Genomic DNA, 23,659 nt, shown 5'->3' with positions numbered 1-23,659 from the left:
TATCCCCTATAACTTCCAAGCTTGGAAACAGGCCTAGAAATTAAATAGTGTTACCATTATAAAATTGTTATTGTTTTCAAAATGCAAAGTCATGGATTGGAAAATGAACTAAAATCAATAAAATCAGGATAAACACCAGGTCATGAACAGTTTCTAGATTACAAATTGTGAAAACCTTGAAGCAGTTCTCTCCACCTTTGCCAATGGAACATAGGAGACTTGCCTCTTTGGTTTGGTTTAGTCAAAGGCCTTAGTCCAAAGTAGAAAAAAAAAATGCTTTGCAAATATTTCTGTGTTAAACATATTGGCATATTTCTCATTATTTTAGAGTGAAACTGATATAATTGAATAAATTTTAAGCCCCAAATCTTTTTATATATGTACAAGTAAAAGTGTTCTTTACTAACTTGTTAGCACCTTGCATGATCCATGGAGATCATATTATGGCAACAAATGACAAGATGAAGAAAAGTTAGATTTTATACTTATTCCATTGGAAGAAATAGGAGATTGAAACACAGAACTAAAACTGGTTAAAGATGAGTTATGTCTGAATGTGTGCTTTGAAACATCAATGTGATTCAGATGAATAGAGCTTGGCTTAGCAGTTAGAGTCCTGAATAGAAGGGAAGGTTATTTGAAGGTTTATTACTAATGTCAAATCTATTGATAACATACCGAGAAACCTTGTTTCTTGAATAACTACACAGAGTTGAGAAAACCAAGTTCTACTTTTACCATCCATGGCTAACAGTCCAATCAAACTCATAATTTATCACAGTGATGGCTTGGGTGCCTGTAGGTGTTATATACACAATACTTAATAATCTTATACCTCTGCTATAGTGGGGTTCTAAAACCTTCTTACTGTGTTAGGTTTTAACTCCTTAAAGTGTACTTTAGGATTCAGATACACAGCAAGTAATGGGAAACCACTTTTAACTGTGATCTGGTGAAAGGAATGCTTTAGCAATATGCTACTGGTCAAGTATGAATATAAATTTACTAGAAGAAGAGGGATTAGAAGGTAGGAGAACTAAAGCCAATAAATCTTTAAAAGTGGAATATGATAAAGATCTAAAATGGAGTGATATTATACAAAATATTCAATCATAATTTATGAATGCCTTTAAATGAAGGGTAGAGAAGAAATAGTTGAAGGTAGATTTAAAATTTCAAGTTGATGACTGGTAGGAAAGTATCACCCTCAATCAGTGTAGCAGAGTAATGAAGGTGCAGGATTAGGACTAAGGATGAGTTTGCTTTTAGAGATGTTGAGTAGACTAATAATTATCTAAAATGCAATTGGACATATGATACTGAGAATTTATCAGAGGTTAGAAGGCTAGATATATATATTTGGAATTTACCTGCATTTGCATAATGGTTACAACCACAAAGGATGCATTTTTTAGAGGAAAGAAGAGCAATCAGAATGCCAGGAATTGAATGTTGGGAAATGGCCACAGCCAGGGAATAGGAGAATGTATGTCCTTGACAGCAATGGAAAGAAATTGCAGACCTGGGAAAGATTCAGGCTAATATAATATTATCAAAGTCAGTATTGAAGAGGTTTTAGATAAAAATCTCAAGGAGCATTCATACAGAAGAAAATATTAAGCATGGCAAGCAAGTATTTGGGGGTTTTATGAGAAATTTGAATAAAGGTACAAAATAGAATGTTGCAGGGTAAGAAACAAGTTAATGAATGAAGATATAGAAGAAGCATTGACCACTAATTTGAGATATTAAAGAGAAAAAGATAAATTCTACCCAATGAGAAGTCAACTGAATTAAGCAAAAAAGAAAGTGATAAAAGCAATGAGAAGGCTCTGGCCAGTTGGCTCAGTGGATAGAGCATCAGCCCAGCATATGGAGGTCTCAGGTTCAATTCCTGGTCAGGGCACACAAGAGAAGTGACCATCTGCTTCTCTGCTTCTCTGCCCCTACCTCTTCCCCTTGTCTTCCTCTTCCCCTTCCACAGCCAGTGGCTCAATTGGTTCAAGTGTCAGCCATGAATAATGAGGATAGCTCGGTTGGTCTGAGCATGTCAGTCTCTGGTGTTAAAAATAGCTTGGTTGATTCAAGCATTGGCCCGACAGGGGTTGCCAGGTGGATACTGATTGAGATGCATCTAGGAGTCTGTCTTTCCATCACCTCTCCTCTCAAAAAACAAACAAACAACCCTCCCCCCCCCCAAACCCAAACAAATAGAGAGAAGAGAGTAGTGAGGAGTTTGGGGGCTGCTAGATGATACACGTTCCTGGAGAAAATAGAGAAGTAAAGAGAGACACAGAGCCCAAATGAAGATCTTTGCATTGGTACCAGAAGGAGGTATTTTTCCTTTAAGATTAGAGACAAAGCTGTATACTAGGGATTGCGATAGAGACAGAGAGTAGTGTAGGTGAGGGAATAAATGCTAAATGAGTTTTATCTTTCTAGTGAAAAAGAAAGCCCAAAGACCAGTCTTTATTTGTCCACAGGTAACAGGAACTTGATGACCAATAGCTTAAAACATAAGTATGTTTTTATTTACTTAAAACATAATCCAGAGTGAAACCACTTTAAGATTGATTTGGCAACTCAAAAATGTATCACACCAGACTCATCTATTTTTCTACTTTGCCATTTTTAGAGTGATTTCTTTGTTGTTGTTTTTCCGCAGCTATTGGCAGTTTGTGTTGCAAACATAATATTCTCATGCTGCCTTAGGTTGGAAAAGAAGGTTTAGGATAAAAGGTTTTTACTTTGTGAGACTCTCTTTTTTTTTATTTTTATTTTATTTATTCATTTTTAGAGAGGAGAGAGAGACAGAGAGGGAGAGAGAGGAGAAAGAGACAGAGAGAGAGAGAGAAGGGGGTAGGAGCTAGAAGCTTCAACTCCCACATGTGCCTTGACCAGGCAAGCCCAGAGTTTCAAACCGGCGACCTCAGCATTTCCAGGTCGACGCTTTATCCACTGCGCCACCACAGGTCAGGTGAGAGACTCTCTTTTTAAAGGCATTGCTCCACTATCTTCTTCTGCTCTGCACTTTTTCTGAAGTGTGCAGCTATTCTTATTTTTGATCTTCTGTAATGTGTCTTATTTTTCTCTGGCTGTTTTTGAGATTTCTTTTTTATTAATTTTTTATCAGTTGATTATGACGTGCCTGAGTGTGCATTCTAAATGTTCCTTCTGCTTGGAATTTGTAGCTCTTCTTGGATCTGTAGATTACATCAAATTTGGAACATTAACAGCCATTATGCTTTCAAATACTTTTCCTACACCGCCACCCTTCTCCTCTCCTTCTGGGAGGTCACTTGACATCATCCACAGCTCATTGATGGTGTTAACTTTTTTCTATTTGGATTACATTTGGGGTAATTTCTACTGTTCACATTTAGTAATCTCGCTTCTATAAAATTTATTCTTATTCTTGTTCAGTGAATTTTTAAAATTTCAGGTAGTATATTTCCCATCTACAAGTTTGACTTGGATCTTTTATGTGTCTCACATTCCTTTTTCTATCATGTTCATGCTCTCTTCTACCTTCCTGAACAAGCGAAGAATATTTATAATCATTTTACATTGTTGGAACGTATATTTTAACTCATTCTTTAAAACATTTTTGTATTTTGCTAAATATTTTGAAGTTTTCTTCTGAGGTGAAGTTATGTGAAGTCAGTTTGATCCTTGGTTTGGGGCTCTGTTAGGGTGGGTCCAGAACAGGCTCATTGTCTCTCACAACTGAGGCAGCACCTTCATGCCCTCCTGTGTGTGGGGAGGTCTTCAGTCTCTGGGCGTTGGAAAACAAACTACTCCTAGCTTTGTGTAAACAGTGGGGATTATTTCTTCTACTTTTTTCCTGGTGATTTCCCCTTAGCCTTTATAGTCTCCTTCCATGCGTTCCCAAGTCAGTGCTCAGACAAAGACTTGAACGTTATCCTCTGGAGATCTCTGCTGCTCTTTCTCCCCCTGTGCAACTCTCCCCTCTCAGGAACTTTGTCTTGAAAATTTTAGCCACATCCTGAACTCCAAACTCTTATCCTCAACACAGGGGGATTACTACTCTGATTGGGCTCCTTGTCCTTATTCTTCAGACTGGAAGCATTCTCAAAGGTCATGATGTGAGGCAATCCTAGAGCTCACGTTCTTCGTTTTCCTCCTCCTGGGCTCATAGTCCTATGTGATCCATTGTCCAAATTTTGTGGTCCAGTTTTTTAGTTATTTAAGGCCGAAAGGTAAGCCTGTTAGTCCACCATGGCTGAAGTCAGAAGAGCTCCCATTCCTATGTTTTGCATGGAATGCACTAACTTCTCTCAAGGACAGTGACCCCCAAAGTCTCATGCAGTTAATGCATCTAGCTGGAAGTTCACTATCTCTGGGTAGAAGGCAGTTGTCTATGTCATGTCTTGATATAGCTTCTCATAGTCTAACAATTAATAAGCTAAAAGAAAAAGCTTTACTTCTGGCCTAGTGAGGATAGAGGCATAGTGATGGAGTTGGACCTTAAAATCTAAAGAAGGTTCAGGCCAGTTGCTATGGGCAGTTTCTTAGGGAACTAATAAAAAATTAATAATAACCCAGTAGTTATATAGCTGCCCTAGTCAACTTTAGAAATTCTTTTGATTACAATACTCTTAGCAACCTGTTTGGATAGCTCATTTGGTTGGAGTATCATCATGCAATGCAGAGTATTGCTGGATCAATCCCCGATCAGGGCATACCCAGGAACAGCTTGATGTTCCTGTCTCTCTGTCCTTCTCTCCCTGCCTCTCTTTAAATAATAATAATAATTACAGAAAATACTCTTAGCTGGGAGGAAAACAAGTATTTATTCAGAGCATATTTTATGTTAGAATAGGTATCATTCCAAATTAGTTCTATATTTACATTTAAATATATTACAAAAATATATTTAACAGAAAAACAGAACATTAATTTTCACATTAGACTTTCAATAGAGTTAAATGGTAGCTCTCCCACCGCGCAGTTTACTGCAAACACCCTTCGAGTGTCCAATGGCAGAACGCCTTTACATTCTGAAGGCTGTAAGCCGGAAATGGTCCACAGTGGGTTTGTAGTAAATAATGTTTACTGATGGCCTGAATCACCTTGATTCTGTGAAACATTGAGAGGATCCAGCGTTTGAACCAAAGTACAAGAACATTGACAGGGCTAACTGATGAATAGAGCAAGTCTTAGTACACAATTACTATGGGTTAGGGATGAGTCATATGGGTGAAATTACTGAGAAAGGCACATGTTTTTTCCTGTTTATTTTACACCTGATCTGGAAAGCATAATGATGCCTTTAATTGCTCCATGGTTTTCAAGCCAACACATTTTCAAATCACACATTCTTGCTCTCAAAGTAAATTTTCATTATATTTTTATATGCCCCAGGCATGAAACAGCTCTGGCCACCAATACAGGCATCAAGCTGGGATGAACTAAGGACTGTACATCTGCTTTGCCCTGACTGATATAGGAGCAGGTGTCTCCTTGCCCAGAGCCAGTGGGTAAATTAAATTATTTTGAATTTTCTTTTTTTTTATTTTTTTATTTTAAATTTTCAAGAGAAAAAAGAAGCCCTTCAAATCCAAACAGACTTAGTACTATGGTTTGGGAGTTAGTTAAGGAGTTATTTCTACAGAATATGCTGTCCATATTAATCTAGCAATGTTAAAAACCGGAAGGAGCTTAAGAAAATCTGAAAACCTGTGAAACTGAATTGGAAATAAAATTAATTGAATTTTAACCTCAATTTCATTTGTTTTCATAATATAGTCATTGCTCATATTTATTTAGTATTAAAATTGAATGAACGTTGTTGGATTGCAGCTGTTTAGGTTTTGATAACTGACAAACAGCATTTTTTCCTTCCAAACACTGAAAGACATTAAATTCATACTTCGGAGGGTGGAGAGGAAGAAAAAGAAAAAACACATGAGATTGAGAGACACTAACAGGAAGTCAGTTGATTCACTTTGGAATTCTATTTATAAACAGACCAAGTCAGATGGACCCTAAGCTAGAGGGTGGCCACATCTTGATCCCATAAACATACACATTTTAATCACCTTTAGACAACATCTTTTTGGCTTTTGTTTGGCTTTATGCATAATAAAGTCCATCATTATTTATATTCCTGACAGTTGAAAATGATGGGCCAGATTTGTGAGGCTTTCTATTTTTAACAAAAACGTTGAAGTCAATTTATCTCGCCCTGATCCTGCTGTCAAAAAGCTATAGCTACTGCAATGGCCGAGTGTGTGAAAGGCACTGTTTTGTATTATTAGCGAGCCAGTGACTGTGCTGCCTAAAAATATAAAAAAGAAAACAAAACATTTAAATTCCTATTCTAAGAGCAGTTTATGAAAACATGGAATTTTTTCATAAAGTAAAGGGACAATACATTTTTCCAAAAGGTACTGACTTTTTATGTTTAAGCTATTTGATTTTTGTTAAGAAAAACATACACAATTTTTTTTCCATTTATTACTGGAGATGAGGGACTCCTGTTTCTAGTCATGTCAGGAATATCATTTCTTTTATAAATGCCTCGTCTTTGGACCAGTGGTTCAGAAGGAGCTTCTATATTTTTTTAAGGCTTATTTTATTGATTTTAAAGAGAGAAAGGGAGAGAGCCAGAGAGGGACAGGAACATTTGTTCGATCTGACCAGAATTGAACCGGGAACCTCCATGCTTTGAGATGATATTCTAACCAACCAAGCTATCTGGCCAGAGCACAACCTCCTAATTTGGACATGGGTCCTCTTTTTTTGCCCTCCGATCCTGAGGCTAGAGAGGTTCAATTACCTGCACTAGTGTACCTATCGGAAACTGATAAACCGAAGACTTCATCAGGGTTGCTTCCACTTGAGAGTAAACATGAATCAATGCCTGTCAAGTGGTAGAGGTTATAAACTGTACAACTAAGGTGCAGTGAATGGCCATGTCAACTGCTTCTAGCTGAAAAGCAGGCTCTGGTAAGAGATATTAAAGCCAACATGTGGTGACAGGCTAAGCCAATACTTAATGTTTGAGACCAACATTGTTTTGAATGGGGCATAGACAAACCACATTATGTCCAAATTTAGGGGCTAATATTTTACAGTTATGGAGTGTCAGATGTTATAAATGTATTTTAAAATCACTTGTACCTACTATTATTGAAAAATGACTGTGAGTAATTTATAGAGTCATAAATACAGAAAATGTATAAAGGAGATTATTATTCTTTTAGCAAACATTTATTGACCTATTATCAGTATTCAAGCTTTGTGTAAACATCAAACAACACATAGGACAGTGTCAAGAAACTTTTACTCTAATAGGGGAGATAAGAGAAAAACTTCATACCATTCAAATATGTGTATGTGATAACCATCAATCTCTAATGGAGAAAAGGCTATTTTATAAAGTTCAAAGCATTAGGACCTTCAAATCTTCAGTCAAGATAGCCTTATGAGTTCAGAGTAAAAAACTCTTTTCCATTTATAAATGCACGCAATGATAACTAGATACTAGAATCAGTAATTGCAATGGAGTGGAAGCAATTGGGAGATGATAAGCAGAATCCTCACCCAAGTCTATCTTACAGTAAGCCATTGAATTCATAGGTCTACTTGGTGGTTATTCCACTTCCCAAATTCATAATCAGGGACTTAACAACTGAAATAGCCTTCACAGTTATTGTATGACCTGTGGAGAAGAATAGAAAAAAACAATGTCTTTCTTGGAAACTGCTGAAAATGTCCCCTTTCCCAATTAAAACTGTAAATTAAAAAAAAAAAAAAAAGATCCTTGGTAGAATAGCAAAAATTATTGCACTCTCAAAAACTATCTTTGTGTGTGTGCGCGTGTGTGCATGTGAGTATGTGTGTGTGGCCATTATATGATATTGTGTCTCCAATTAGTAAAATATATAAAATATGACTCTAGGATAGGGATAGCACTGTCTAATTGTCTAATACAATTTTATGCAATGATGGAAATGTTCTGCGCTTTCTAATATGATAACAATTGGACACATGTAGCTATAGAGGACTTGAAAGATGGCTTGTTAAACTGAATTGAATTTCAATTTAATTAAAAAAATTTTTTTTTACAGAGACAGAAAGAGTCAGAGAGAAGGATAGATAGGGACAGACAGACAGGAACAGAGAGAGATGAGAAGCATCAATCATCAGTTTTTCATTGCGACACCTTAGTTGTTCATTGATTGCTTTCTCATATGTGCCTTGACCGTGGGGGTCCAAGCTGTTGAGTTTTGCTCAAACCAGATGAACCCACGCTCAAGCTAGCGACCTCAGGATCTTGAATCTGGGTCCTCCGCATCCCAGTCCAACGCTCTATCCACTGTGCCACCGCCTGATCAAGCAAATTTCAATTTAATTTTAAATTAAATATCCACATATGGCTAGTGGCTTTTATATTAAAGAGCATTGGTATAGAGGTCTTGTTTCCAAGAGAAGTAATGCCTCTATCATGGACCACAAGAATCTTTCTAATCATAAAGCTATAGATATTGACTATCCAACTCACCTCCCCCATCACAACTTGGGTAATTTGGGGTTTCTCATTTTGTTGGATCATAGGCAAAGAAAGGAGCTATCATGTTGACAGGAGTAATTGATTCGGATCATCAAGAGGAGCTAAACTTTGCAGTTGCATAATAGAACAGGTACTCCAATTTGTAACAAGGAGGAGGAGATCCAGTGGGTCATCTCACGGATTTCCCATGCTCAGTTTTACCCAGAAGTGGGAAAGTACATGAACAATGGACTGACATGCATGGTAGTTAGGGATCCTCAGGGATGAAATTTGGGGTCACTTCACTGGGAAAATGGCTTAGCCTGGCGTATATGCTGGCAAAGAGGGAAGTGAATCTGGACTGGACTATAGGGGCTGGGGATATCTATATCTCATTGTAATCAGTTATATCAGTGGGGCAGTATTTTGTCCCACCAACTCCTCTCTTTAAGATTTTTCCACCCATATATTGTGTTCAACCACCATTGTTTGGAAGCCATAATAGTAGAGAGTGAACTTAAGGGATTGCCAGTGGATTCCTAGTGATGTTCCACTTCCTGATCTGGATAGTGGTTACATAGCAAACGTTTGTAAAGGTTTATTGAGCTATACTTTTAATATCTGGGAACTTTATTGCATGTACTGTAGTTTCACAAAAATTATTTAAAAAGTAAGAGAACTTTCACAAACTTACCACTGTCACATCAAGTAATGCATGTGTCCTCATTTACTCTGATTTCTCAGGCTCATGTGGAGCATTCTTGAAGATAGGCCACACTCTGGGCCACAAAACAGACCCCAGAAAAAAATAATTTTTAAGTTAGAAATCATCCAGAGTAGTGTTTCAGATTATAATAGAATTGAACTAGAAATTAATAACAGCTGGGAAATTCCCAAATACTTGGAAATTAAACAGTATACTTTTAAATAACTCAAAAATAGTCTCAAGGAAAAATTTAAAAATATTTTGATCTAAATGAGAATTGAAATACAATCCTTCAAAATGTGTAGGATTCAGAGAATGGAGTGCTGAGAAAAAAGTTATAGCAATGCATGCATATATTACCAAAGAAAAAGATCTGAAATCAGTAGTCTGAGTTTCCATCAAAGAAAACTAGAAAAACAAGAGCAAATTAAATTCAACACAAGCAAAAAATAATAATAAATAATAAAAAGTAGAGCAGAAATCAGTAACACTGAAATAGAGTAACTCTATAAAACCAAAGTTGATTCTTCAAAAAAATCAATAAAACTACCTGATTAGGCAGTTGTGCAGTGGACAGAGTGTTGAACTGGGATGCAGATGACCTAGGTCAGGGGTCGGGAACCATTCTGGCCGAGAGAGCCATGAACACCACATATTTTAAAATGTAATTCTGTGAGAGCCATACAACAACCCGTGTATGTTACTCATTATCCAATAAAAATTTGGTGTTGTCCCAGAGGAGAGCTGTGATTGGTTCCAGCCATCCGCAACCATGAACATGAGTGGTAGGAAATGAATGGATTTTAAAACATGAGAATGTTTTATATTTTTAATGTTATTATTTATTTTATTAAAGATTTTTCTGCAAGCCAGATGCAGCCATCAAAAGAGCCACATCTGGCTCACAAGCCATAGGTTCCTGACCCCTGACCTAGGTTCAAAGCCTCAAGGTCATCGACTTGAGCATGGGTTCACCAGCTTGAGCATGGGATCATAGACATGACCCCATGATCACTGGTTTGAGCCCAAAGATCACTGGCTGGAGCCCAAGGTCACTGGCTTGAGCAAGGGGTCACTCTCTGCTATAGACCCTTGGTCAAGGCACATATGAGAAAGCAATTGATGAACAGCTAAGGAGCCACAATGAAGAACTGCTGCTTCACACCTCTCTCTCTTCCTGTCTGTCTATCCCTATCTGTCCTTCTCTCTGACTCTGTCTCTGTCAAAAAAATATAAAAGTAAGAAAGAAAGAAAGAAAAATCAATAAAACTGATAAAACTCTACTCGAACTAAGAAAAGAGAGAGAAGGAGATGATATAGTTTACTAATATTATAAATAAAAGAAGAACTATCACTGCTGATTACATAGATATTGAAAGGTAATAAATGACTATTATGAGTAACTCTATGCCCACAAATTTGATAAGCTAAATAAAATGGATAAATTTTTTGAAAGACACAATCTACAAAAACTTAGAAAGGAAGGAAGAAGAACAGAGTTCAAAGATTGATATTACCTAAGTTTAAGACTTACTTTAAAGTTATAGTAATCAAGATAGGGCAGAATTGGTGAAATGACAGCCAAATAGATTAACAGAGAGCCCCAAAATAGACCCATACATTGTCAACTGACCTTTAACAAAGGAACAAAGGCAATTCAATGGAGAAAGGACAGTCTCTTTAACAAATAGTACAGAAAAACTACACACACACACACACACACACACACACATCTAAACACATACCTTATACCTTTCCCCAAAATGAACTAAATATTGATTATAGACCCAAATGTAAACTGCGAAACTATAAAACTCATAGAAGACAACATTATAGGTGACCTTGGGTTTAGTGACAACATTTTAATTACAATACCAAAAGCATGCTCCATGAGAGAAAAATTGAAAATTAAACTTCATTAAAATTTAAAAATTTTTTTCTGAAAAGATACTGTCAATGAGGAAAACGCAAGCCACAGACTTAGAGAAAATCTTTGTAAAACACATACCTGATAAAGGACCAAAACATACAAAGAACACTTAAAGCTCATCAGTGAGAACACAAACAACTCAAAAATGAGGAAAACCTCTGAATTGACATCTCACCAAAGAAGATAAACAGATGGCAAGTGAAGATATGAAAAGATATTAACATCAAACATTATTAGAAAAATTTTAATTAAAATAACAATGAGATACCACTATAAACCTATTAGAGTGACTAAAATCCAAAACATGGCAACACCAAATATTGGCAAGAATTGCAGGCAATGAAAATTCATATTCATTGCTGGTGGGAATGCAAAATGGTACAGCATTTTGAAAGATATTATAGCATTTTCTTATACAATTAATATAATCTGACCATACAATCTAGTATTTATGCTCCTTGGTATTTACCCAAATGAAATAAAACCTTATGTTCATACACAAACCTGCAGAGAAATGTTTATAGAGGGGTTTTTTTTTTTTTTGGTTTGTTTTCTTGTTTTGTTTTATTTTGTTTAGGGAGAGAGAGAGAGACAGGAAAAGACAGACTGGAAGGGAGAGAGATGAGAAGCACCAATTCTTCATTGTGGCATCTTAGTTGTCCATTGATTGCTTTCTCATAAGTGCCTTCTTGATGAGGTAAAAGAGGCTCCAGCAGAGCGAGTGACCCCTTGCTCAAGCCAGCGACTTTAGGCTTCAAGCCAGAGACATTTGGGCTCAAGCCATCAACCATGGGATCATGTTTATGATCCCACGCTCAAGCCAGTGACCCTACACTCAAGCTGGTGAGCCCCATGCTCAAGTCAGATAAGCCTGAGTTCAACCTGGCAACCTTAGGGTTTTGAACTTGGGTTCTCTTCAAACTTTTTATAAAAACCACCCACTTTTGCAGTGCTGGTCAACCTGGTCCCTACCGCGCAACCAAACAACGCTGCGATTGGCCCACTAGTGGGCGGTAGGGACCAGGTTGACCAGCACTGCAAAAGTGGGCGGTTTTTATAAAAAGTTTGACGACCCTGCCACTGCGCCACTTCCTGGTCAGGTGAGTTTTGTGTTGTGTTTTTTTAAATAATTGCCAAACTTAGAAAGCAACCAAGAAGTTCTTTAATAGGTGAATAAATAAATAAAAGTTGTGGTACAGCTATACATGGAATATTGTTTAGCAGTAAAAAGGAATAAGCCATCATGCCATGAAAACACATGAGGGTAATTTAAATGCATACTGCTAAACGAAAGACACCAACCTGAAGTGTCTATATACTATATATTTTCAACTAAATGACACTCTGGATAAAGCAAGAGTATGGCGTCAATAAAAACAAACAAAAAAAATGTATGTGTTTGCCAGGGGTTTGGGGAGAGCGATAAATAGGTGGAACATGGGGATGTTTAGGGCAGGGAACCTACTCTATATGATATTGTATGGCGGATATGTTACTATACATTTGTCAAAACCCAGAGTGTATGGGACAAAAAATGACCTCAGATGTAAACTAAGGACTTTAGTTGATAATAATGTATCAATACGGACTCATCAATTGTAATGACACCATACTAATGCAAGATGTTAATAACAGAGGAAATGAGGATGATGGGGATGATAAGAATATAGAAATTGTACTTTCTACTCAATATTTTTTGTAACATAAACTGCTCTTTTTAAAAATCCTCTTAATTTAAAACCTCCCACAAATTTTTTTTTTTAATGGAAAAGCAAAGGTCAGTATCATTGGACACTGCAAATTAAATACAGAATTTAAAACCACAATGAAATACTATTATAAAGTACCAGAGTGGCTAAATTTAAAGAAGCTAAAAGTGTCTAGTGCTGGCAAGGAGCTATCAAGGCATGAAGTATCTCATGTACTCCCATTTTGCTGGTGGGAGTGCAAAATGATACAGCTACTTTGAAAACCAGCTGGTTTCTTATGAAGATCAACATATACTACCATAGAATGCAATAATCTGACTTTTATTTACCCAAGATAATTAAAAACATATGTATAAGAATGTTTATGGTAGTTTTATTCATAATTACCCCAAACTGGAAACAACCCAAATGCTTATCAGCTAGTGAATGGATAAACAAATTATAGTATACTCAAACAATGGAATACGACTTAACAATAATCAGGAATGCAACAACATGAAGGAATTTTCAAAACCTTATACTATATTAAAGAAGTAAAATAAAAGGCTATCAAAAAGACAACCCAATAGAAATGTAAATAAATAGTGTGGACCTTTGAAAAATAGTGTCAGTTGTTCAAGAAGGTACACATAGTTTCCTTATGAGCCAGAAAGCCCACCTGTAGGTATATACTCGAAATAACTTAAAACATCGGTTCACACAAACACTTTTACATGAATGTTTATAATATCATTATTCATAATAGTCAAAGAGTAGAAACAAATGTTCATCAGCTGATGAATGCATAAACAAAGTTATGGAATATCCATACAACAGAATGTTATTCAGCCATGTAAAGAATGAAGTACTGATACATGTTACCATATGGAGAAACCTTGAAAACAGTATGTTTAATAAATGAAGCCAAGACAAAGGCCACATAGTGTTTGAGTCCATTTAGAAGAAATGTCCAGAATTGGCAAATCTATAGTGATAAAAGTAGATTAGTGGTTTCTAGGCTTTAGCGGTGGTGTGGAATGAGACTGCTAATAGGCATGGATTTTTTATAACAGGTGAAAATATTCTGGAGTTAAGACAGTTGTGATAGTCATACAACTTTCCAAATGTACTAAACAGCACTGAATTGTACACTTAAAAGGAATGAATTTTATGGTATGTGAACTAGGTCTCAGTTTTTAAAAAGGCTGTATACTGTATGATTTTATTATATGACACTTTGTAAAAGAAAAACCTGTAATAGCAGAAATCAAATCCCGGGACCCGAGAGTTGGGGAAGGGGTTAACTAAAAGCGGGCAGAGAGAGACGAGAGTGGTGGCAAGTTCTGTGTTTTCACTGTGGTGTTGGTTGTACAACAGTATGGATTGTCCAAACATATAAAGCAGGATACTTAATAGGATTCAATTTTACTGTATGTCATTTATAGCTCAATAAACTTAACCAAAACAAGAGCGAGAGAGAATGAGGAGACTATCTGAATTATATATCACAGATAAACTACACTTCCACTTATATTTTGGGGAGCAGTTTTATCCGGAGAAAAAACAGGAGCTTAGACTCCCACAAGTCCTAAATGCATCTCCTCGTACCAATTCTTTTTGGACTGTGACTTAGGCAAGATTTTTAATCTCTATGAGCTTCAGTTTCTTCTTATGTAAATTGCTAGAGAAAGACATAAAAAGAAAAGTGATTAATAGTGATGAGGTGCCCACTACACACCAGAGACTAGGCTGAACACATTTTAATATTATTATAATTCTAAATATATATGTGGCAAAAAAAGAAAGAACTTTTATAAAATGTGTAAGTTCAGAAAATGCAAGGTTAAAATAAGTACTACACAAGCATTTGAAAGCATCATACAAAGACAGATGTCTCAAAGGAGCCTGCTTAGGGGTGGAGAATAGTGACAGGTGTGGTTTCTGATGGGAAGATGATGGGGAGTTTTCAGGACAGCTGTGAACAGTTAAGTAGGCTGATACCCGCTTATTCTCTGTTTTGACTGTGAAAGGCAAATAGAACTCAGGCAAGGTAGAACTGATAGCAACTGGACACAGAGTAACTCGTCAATTAGTGAGAGCTGAGCTCAATTAGCAGCCACTCATGGGAGTCCATAGTTACAGCTGACGTCTTGAGTTTGGGAGCTGACAGAACAGCCAGGGTCACCTCCGCAAGCCCCCCCCCCCCCTGCAGTGACCCTGTGCCCAGGCACCACGTGAGAGCAAGGAAAGGTTTCTCCTTTGGGCAGAAATGGGGGAGGACTAGGATTTGATAAAGCAGCAACTGGTTGAAATTTGGTCGGAAAAACCCTTTACTCTTCCTTTTACTGAAATCACAACGGGTTTTATAGGCCCCTCTCAGTTCCTTCTTCGTTCCTGAAATTGAAGCCATTGCTCTGGTCCTCCTGAACTCACTCTGTCTGCCACACGGTTTTTCACTTCATTCGTACACTGTCTTGAACCTGTAGTATCTGATTCTTTCCATCCCAGACTGATCTTGTCTGGTCGATGGAATATTCCTGAGGGCAAGAGGATGTCATCACATGTTCTCTCTCTGTCCCTGTTGGCACCTGGGACGTTGGCATTTAAACTCGCTTCTGATGAATTGACCATATTTACTTGAACACTTGAAATACATGAATTAGACTCACCCCTCAGACATCTGTCCCCAGACCTCTTATCAGGGCCCAACTCATGACCTTTTTACCATCTTTGTAGAAACAAAACCTCTGACAGAGATAGGTGCTCTTTGGCCATGCCCTCTCTCTGAGCTCTGGTTCCCCACTATAAAATGAGCTAAAATATAGGTTGGTTTGTTTTCTGTACCGTGAAAAACTACTGATAATGTGGCGCAGCACTGTATAGTGGATGTTCACTAAGTGGCAGCAACCATCACCGTCTCCTCTCCTAGAGTCGTTGTTTGTTCACACCTGCAATAAAAAGGGTGTGAGGGAAGTAAGGGGATGAGGAGAGACTACTCTTTTGTGAAAATGTTGCCGTGAAAACTTTGCAGGATGACTGTGGGGAATAGATTAGTTGAAGCACACTGCGGTGTCCCATCCAAACAGTACCGAGCAAGAGGAGCCATTGATGAAGTCAGGGGTGGTATCCATACCTGCAGTGAGGAACGTCAATCAAGTGAGACATTAAAGGAGAACAAAGCTCCTATCTGTGCACCTAAGTAGCTCATTCTGTTTTGCATGCCTATGTAAGCAAAGGAAATGTTTCTTCTAAATAAATTATAGCCATGAAGAAGCTACTAACTGAATATTTCTGCTTGTGAAATGACTTAAGTACAATCGGTTTTCAGACTTCTCTTGGCTTCATGAGTTATTTAATTTGCTAGTTTCAGGTTGGCATGGCCATTTGAAGCAGAAACAGGTGCTTTTGAATTCAGAATTAATGGCATGCTGAGATCTGTTCTGTGTCTGAAAAACAGTCTATGGATCTGAAACTTTCCTCTGTGTCTATGCCACTGAGTGCTGGAATCATAAAACGCAGGATGAAGCAGAACAATTGCACCATTGTTTTTAAACTCCTCCAAGAGGGTTTCAGAGGACCATGAGCTGCTAATGAATTTCAGGAGGCAGGTGCAAGACACGCAATTACTTTTCCATTTTCATCCCTTTTTATCATTTGAGAGCACTTAGAGAGTATTCACTGCTTCTTGTGGAAGAGGCTTTTTTTTTGTGAGAAGCACATTATCAGAAAACAGCTATTAAGCATTACTTGAGATTTTAATGGAAGGAAAATAAAGACAATGACAATTTCTCAAATTTAAAGCATTTCAAGTTGTTCTCATTAAAAGTTTTAAATGGTCACTCAACTCATTTTACGAAGATGCTGGATTACTAAGGACTCATGACTCAGACTGCACGTAGTCGTTCTCCAAGGAAATCTAATGTTCTGCTCCTCCCAAATTCATTTGTCTGAACCTTAGTTGCCATTGCTTTGCTGTCATCTGGTCCCTATTTCTTGTCCCTTCCACAGTCTTCCTGGATTCCAGCTCCCTGGTACTGAAAGTTTAGACCTTCATGGACAATCGTTTGAAGCACAATACTGTTTGAAGCACAACACTGAGATAACCTTAGGGCCTTAGAAACAGCCTCCCTGTGTGGTCTTGCTGCAGCACAGGGCACTTTTATAAAGGGATGGCTGCCTCTCCTGCTGTCTCCTAACCCTCTACCCTAACACCTCTTCTCTGCCATCAAGAACTAATTTTACTTTTACATTTTGAAGAATTAAAGGGCTTCACTGTTTAATTATAACAGGCTGTGGAAGTATATTTTGTTGTTGTCCCGGAATTGTGGCTATGGCCAACAGTGGATACCAAAATCGCTAACAATGTGATTTATGAAGTCTAGAGAGCTGCCAGCATTTAGAGCTGTTCTCTCAGCCTAAAGGGCTCATCAAGGGGCCCCGGCATCAGCTCCTTTAATTCAACCAAATTCCTTCTACCCAGCTGATTACCATAGCAAGAGGACTGGTTGAGAGCGCCCGGCCACCTTTAGGAAGCATAGTATTCTCACGGAGAAGCGCTCTTTTACATCGTGCCAGCAACCTGGGAGCTTTAGCTCCCTGAAGCCAATGCAGGAAAGTCTGAAGAGAATCGCCAGTCAGATGGGGGCACTGCCATTGCATTAACCTGTGAGGCAACTGCATAACTAGCAGCAGTGGAGAAAAAGAATTAGAGAGTGACTGTGGGGCCAAGAGACGAGGTAAAGACCAAGCAGCCTGCACTCCTACTTCCCAGTGTGGCAAGCATGTGTGAGCTGTTTTCAGATTGAGTGAATTTTGACACAAGATAGGAGGCTGGGTGGCTGGTGTACCAGCAGAGAGAGCAGCCTCAGTGGCAGGCATAGATCACTGGCGTGGGAGCCAAAGGAGGGGATGATGAGAAAGGTTAGGTGATGGCTGAATCTTCTCACCAGAAACCATGAACTGAAGAGACCCCAACTTTTTCCTCTGAGGCAGCAGGTGATTTACTGCCATATGAAGATGGTGGTGATTGGCCAGTACTGGCCAGAGAGATAGCAGCAACCAACCAGGAGGAGAGGTCAGCCTCACCATAGCAGTACCCTAAGAAAAACTCTGTCCTATTTCTTCTTCCGGCTACAACACCTAAGGGAAAGAGCTGGGACGAGGAAGTGTGTGATCAGCCTACCTCGTTCCCCTTGCCCCAGGCAGCCCTAGCCAGTGCTAGCAGAGAGGAAGAATGCACTTCTGCGGAGAGTTTGGCACTGCAGAATTCAAATGAAGAGGAACAAATAGAAAAGATTTCCTAAAAGGAACGACCAATTGGTGAGGAAACAGGGCTCAACAAAGCAAATTTGGTGGACAGGTGTTTGAAAAAAAATAAAGCTCTCTCATATTGACATTTCAAGGAGTTGAGACTGTTCCAAAAAAAATTGTTTACCTATTTTTTATCAGCACAATCACTGAATGGGCACAAGGCAGATCCCAAAAGGAAGGAGGCTCCCCTAGGAAGAATAGCAACAGCAAGGATAAAATAGGGAATGGGGCAGTCAGGGAAGTAAGAGGCCGCAGGGTCATGTCATAGTTTTCTCCTTCATTAATGTCACCCTCGTTGCTGAGAAAACAAGTCAGCTACTGGGGCTTGTGAAAGAAAATCCCTGCTATTGATCCTTCATTCCACAGTAACCTGATGAGTCCCACCTGCACACAGGATGCTAACTGGGATGGAGGCGACACAGAGCGGCTGTGAAAGCTGCCCTGAGAGTCTGGTGGCAAAGATCTGCACATCAACGACAACGGCATCATCTTACGTTTGCATAATGCTTTATAAGTTACAAGGTGTTTTCATATGTTTGATTTTAGAACATTGCTCTCAGACCATTCTTTTTCAGATGAGGAAATTCAAATTCAGCAAGGCTAAGTAAATTGACCAAGGCTCACAGCTAGCAAATAGGGGCTTGAACATCTTCTGAATTCCAAGTGCTATTTCCGTGACATCGCTTTGCATCCTAGTATTCATAAAAAGCAGTATGTGATATAATACTGTGCTAAAGAGAGGGAGTTGCCCAATTTTTTCTGTAAGGTCCAGATAATAAGTAATTTAGGCTTTGCAGGCCATAGGGTCTCTGTTGCAAGGACTCTACTCTGTCACCATAGCGTGAAAAAATCTGTAGATGACATGTCAACGAATGAGAGTGGCTGTGTGCCAACAATACTTTATATACAGAAACAGGCAGCAGTCCAAATTTGTCCCATATTTTTTCTATCTTTGCTGTTGGTCATATAGAAGGACACAGGCTCATCCCTTCTGGCAGAGGGGGACCAGTAAATATTTAACAACTCGATCTCAGGGGGGATAAAAGCCTGATAGATAATGTTTGCTAATTCCTGCGATGTAAATAACCTCATCATGGCTGATTTCAAACTACCAGCATGAAATCCCTGACTGATGAGTTGGGAAGAGGCGTGTATAAGCCACCCAGGCACATCACTGCCTGAAAGTGTCCCTGAAGCTTTCAGGCTGCGGGTGAGATAACAGCAGGTGAAAAAAGAGTGTGGGTAGAGGACAGAAAACAAGAACACATCATAAGAGTGGGCAAGTGCCAAGCATGTTCTGGAAAAGATGGCCAGCTCACTCGGGCTAGAGCACAGGGTGTGGGTGCTGGGTAAGTGGTTATACCAGCCCTAGAATGCGGAGAGCTTTAACTGCCAGCCAGGGAGCTTGGGGTTTGTTGAGTCGCCCTCTGTGGCCTGTGAACAGTTGTCAGAGCGGTATTTTATTAGCATGTCTCCCCAGCCATCTGAAATTGTCGCCAGGGAAATTGGAGGGACACCTGTTGAAAGAAAGAAACTATATATATTGAGATGCAAAACAGGACAGTTAAAGATAAACAATCAATCCAGTTTGGTCAGCAAACTAGGAGAAAGTAGAATAATTTTCTATCCAGAGTAGTGCTGGTCTACTATGTTCTTTTTCCTATTTTCTTTCCTCTTCTCTAACCCTTTCTTTGTCCTATTTCTCATAGATTTGCTGTCATCCAGTGGGTCTTTACATTGTTAGTGCATCAGAGACACCTGGAAGCCTCGTAAAAGGGGGGCCCTATCACTTGAACCCACATCTTCTGAATTCCAAGTGCTGTTATTTCCTTGACATGTCACTGCATCCCAGTATTCACAAAAATGGCGTGTGGTAAGAAGTGAATTTTAAGTAGAACATTGGGACACAGAGTGCAGACACATCCTCCCCAGGGTCTCTGCTTCAGTAGAATTGGGGTAAGGCCTAAAAATATGCGTTTCTAACAAATTCCTACGTGGCATTAAAACTGCTGTCTCTGTAACCACATTTTGAGACCCCCTGTTCAAACAAATACTATAACTCTTCTATATAGGTAAGTCTGTTATCTCAAACCCAAGGATGGAATACTGAACTCATTCTCCACAACCTGCCAAATTGTCTTGTTTTCCCCCATTGTAGTAAGTGGAAGCACATTTCACCTACTTTTTCTAACAAGAAGCCCCAGGGTCTTTCTTTTCTCTTTCCTCTCCCAGCTAGTTAAACCATCAAACCCTGCCACCTCTTTTATTTACAAGTCTCTCTTCAACCCATCCGCCTTCTTCAGCCCCACTCCCACCACCTCAGTTCGGGCACTAGCACCTGACGTTTCACAGGGACCTTCTGTATGGCGTCCTGCATTCCCACCTGTCTTTCTCGAACGTTCTCCACACTGTGTGCCCGCTGATTTTAGAAAACAAGTCTGGTCACATCACTCCTCAGTTTGCAGTACTAGTTTTCCCTTGCCCTGGGCATAAAGCCCCACATCTAATGTGGCCTGCCAGGCTCTGTGGGTCACGTACTGCGTGGGTTTTCACACTCACTAAAGGGCACACCTCGCACTGTCCACACTCCCATCACACTGATATCCTGTCAGCTCTGTGAAGCTATCATTCTTTCTCTGGGAGCAGGATCTTTGGCACGCAGCCTAGAACACTCTTTTTCCTTCACACTTTGTTGTACAAACAACCATCTCTCAAATCTCAGCTTAGGTGTTCCTTCCTCAAGGGAGTGCTAACTCACCCTCTAGATTAAGTTACACGGGCTCACTCTACTACTTGCTTATGGCAACTGTGCTTCTCTTCATATTACCCTCTTCAAAATGAAATTACTCTCAGAGTCAGGAATTCTCAGCTGAAACCCAAACTCTGAGGAGAGAAGCTGTCTATCTTGTACAACACCCTACCCCTAGCACTTAGCTCTATGCCCATGGCATTAGAGGAACTTAATATTTCTCCAATTATAGTCCTTACTTCATTACTTCCTCCATTTTTCCCCATCTCTTGAAGTCTACAGAAAACATTAGTAGTTTCTTACCCAATATTTATTTCCCAGCCTTCTTCTTTGCAGACAGAGCCCTAATTCTGTTCAAGTTTCTGTCTATAATGTGGCCAAAGATGATAGGACCCCTTTGAGGAGATTCAGTGAGGAGGAAGTTATTTTATTCCTCATACTGACATAGAATTAAAAACAAACCAAAAACAGATACTAAAGTTAAAAGCAACAAGACTGTTGACTCTCTAGTATGAAAAACTCATCCATTCACCCATTCAACAAATATTGCTCTTAGTGAGACAATGTACTAGGCCGGTTGGATACCAATGGTAAGCAAAAACAGTTATGATTCCTTCACCTATGAACAAGTAAGAGCTGCCCAGGTTGTGTGTGTGTGTTGAGAGTAGGCAGTGGTGTTCCAGGCAGAGGGAGCATCGTGTATAAAAACCTGAAGCTGAGAGTCTGGATGACTTGTTGGAGGAACTGAAAAAAGTTCAGCTGGGTCAGAGCAGAGAATGAGGCAGAAAGGGGATATGTGGCCTAAAATATACATAGAGGCCTGACCTGTGGTGGCACAGTGGATAAAGCGTCGACCTGGAAATGCTGAGGTTGCCGGTTCGAAATCCTGGGCTTGCCTGGTCAAGGCACATATGGGAGTTGATGCTTCCAGCTCCTCCCCCCTTCTCTCTCTCTGTCTCTCCTCTCTCTCTCTCTCTCTCTCTCTCTCTCTCTCTCTCCCTCTCCTGTCTAAAATGAATAAATAAAAAATAAAGAAAAAATTTTAAATATACATAGAGCAGATCATGAAGGGCTTTGTTAGCCATATTAAGGGATTTATCCTAAAAAATATAGGCAGTTTAGGAAGGATTTGAACCAAGTCAAAGCATTTTATCAGGATCCACCTGGTAATTGTGTGGGGGTTAATCTGGAAGGATGAGAGAAGAAGCAGTAAAAATAAAGGAAGTTGTGAAAGGTCATTAATCCAGTTCCAAATTTTTTTTCCCACTGTAGAATACATGAAAAAAAACAAAAACTGGAGGGAATTTGAAGCCCCTGATTAGGCTTCCAGCTGTTGGAGGGGAGAGGCCTGGGGACCAGTTCTCCCGGGCCAGCAGACTGCTCCGGGGCTGACGAGAATCAATCACTAGGCATTTCAGTGCACCTGTGAACCATTTTCTACTCATCTGTTGGAAAGCTGTAATTTATCCCTATCTCTGGTGCCTACATTCTCTCTTTTAATGTGAAATGCAAATAATCTCAAAAGATAAGGAAGGCTTTGGCTAAATTGCCACCGAGCCTCCCCATTTCCAACTTCCTCCTCCCCCTCTCTCGGCCTTGCTCTCCCGTTGTGGCTTCTAGGTGGACATCATTCTCTGCCTCCTTTCAGCTCCACACAGCCCACCTTCCAGGTACAATCTTTCAACTCTACTCCAGGGTGACTGCAGTGAGCGCAACAGTGAAGTGATAAAGCCAATTAGTTCAGTCACACTAATGTTTAAATCAGCACAGGATTACTGCAGCAGAATAACCCAAGGTGTCAAGAAGGTCATTAATGTGAAATTACACAAGCAGATTCTCTGATGGGAGAACACTTACTGATTGAGGTGACAAAGTAGAGAGGACTTGGGAGGAAGTAGCAAGAACACCTACAGAGCCCCTGACTACAGCTCTGCTGCTGGCTCAGCAATTTTCCAGGTAGATTAAGATGGTGCTTCTTTTGCATGAAAAGTAGCTAGGCCTTGCTGGCACCTGCAGTGCCCCCAGGCTGAGCCTCCATATTAAACAATACTTTGTAGTTACAGAGAGTTTGTTTCATCAAAAGGCTTCACGAAGAGCTTTAACAAGCACAGAGTAATTTCCAAACATCTCTCTGAAGCAAGCAGTGCACTCATTTTCTGCCTTGCTCAGAAGGAAACCTAGGGAGATATAAAGAGAGCAAATGACTCATGACAGTGGACATCTGGGGAAGGCTGGCCTCTTTATTTCTGTTTCTCACAGCATCTGAAGAGAGGTGAAGGTTCAGTAAATGTCTCTATGAAAGTAAAGAACACATCAGAAAAGGTTAAGGATCTCAGTAGGGTGAGCAGACTGAATTCTGTAGGCCAGTAGATCTCTGGCTTTGGTGACACAGATGTATCACAAGTCCTCTTTCAAATGTTTTAATATTTATAGCTGGGGCCCAAATACCTGGACATTCTCATTCAGCTTGGTGAGTTAGGACCAGGGCCTGTGTATCTTTAAATAAGCGTTTCAGAGTGAGTCTTTATATAGACTGTACTACTACATTTTTCCATGTATAAGACACACCCTTTTACAAAAAAATTGGGGTCTAGAAACTGGGTACGACTTATACAGTGGTTGTGGCATTTCAAATGCCATGGCTGGAACTTCAGGCTGAGGCAATATATGAAGACAGTGATTCATCATCAGACACAGATGAGGACAAGCTAATGGATGGGAGTTTTGACAGTGAGGAGGAGTTGTATGAATTTTATGA

The 23,659-nt window shown here is 39.4% G+C and overlaps 1 non-coding gene across 1 annotated transcript; it reads right to left on the bottom strand.

Moving 5' to 3' along the window:
• Positions 1–5,372: 5,372 nt before the first annotated feature.
• On the bottom strand, positions 5,373–5,504 carry LOC136321297 (small nucleolar RNA SNORA48). Its single transcript, XR_010728564.1, has one exon. It is a non-coding gene; the product is annotated as a small nucleolar RNA SNORA48 (small nucleolar RNA).
• Positions 5,505–23,659: the final 18,155 nt, after the last annotated feature.

This window comes from Saccopteryx bilineata, chromosome 1 (genome assembly GCF_036850765.1).
Source record: "Saccopteryx bilineata isolate mSacBil1 chromosome 1, mSacBil1_pri_phased_curated, whole genome shotgun sequence".
In the NCBI taxonomy this organism is placed as follows: domain Eukaryota; kingdom Metazoa; phylum Chordata; class Mammalia; order Chiroptera; family Emballonuridae; genus Saccopteryx; species Saccopteryx bilineata.
Note: the sequence above shows the minus strand (reverse complement) of the source record. Positions and strands in the feature narration are given on the sequence as shown.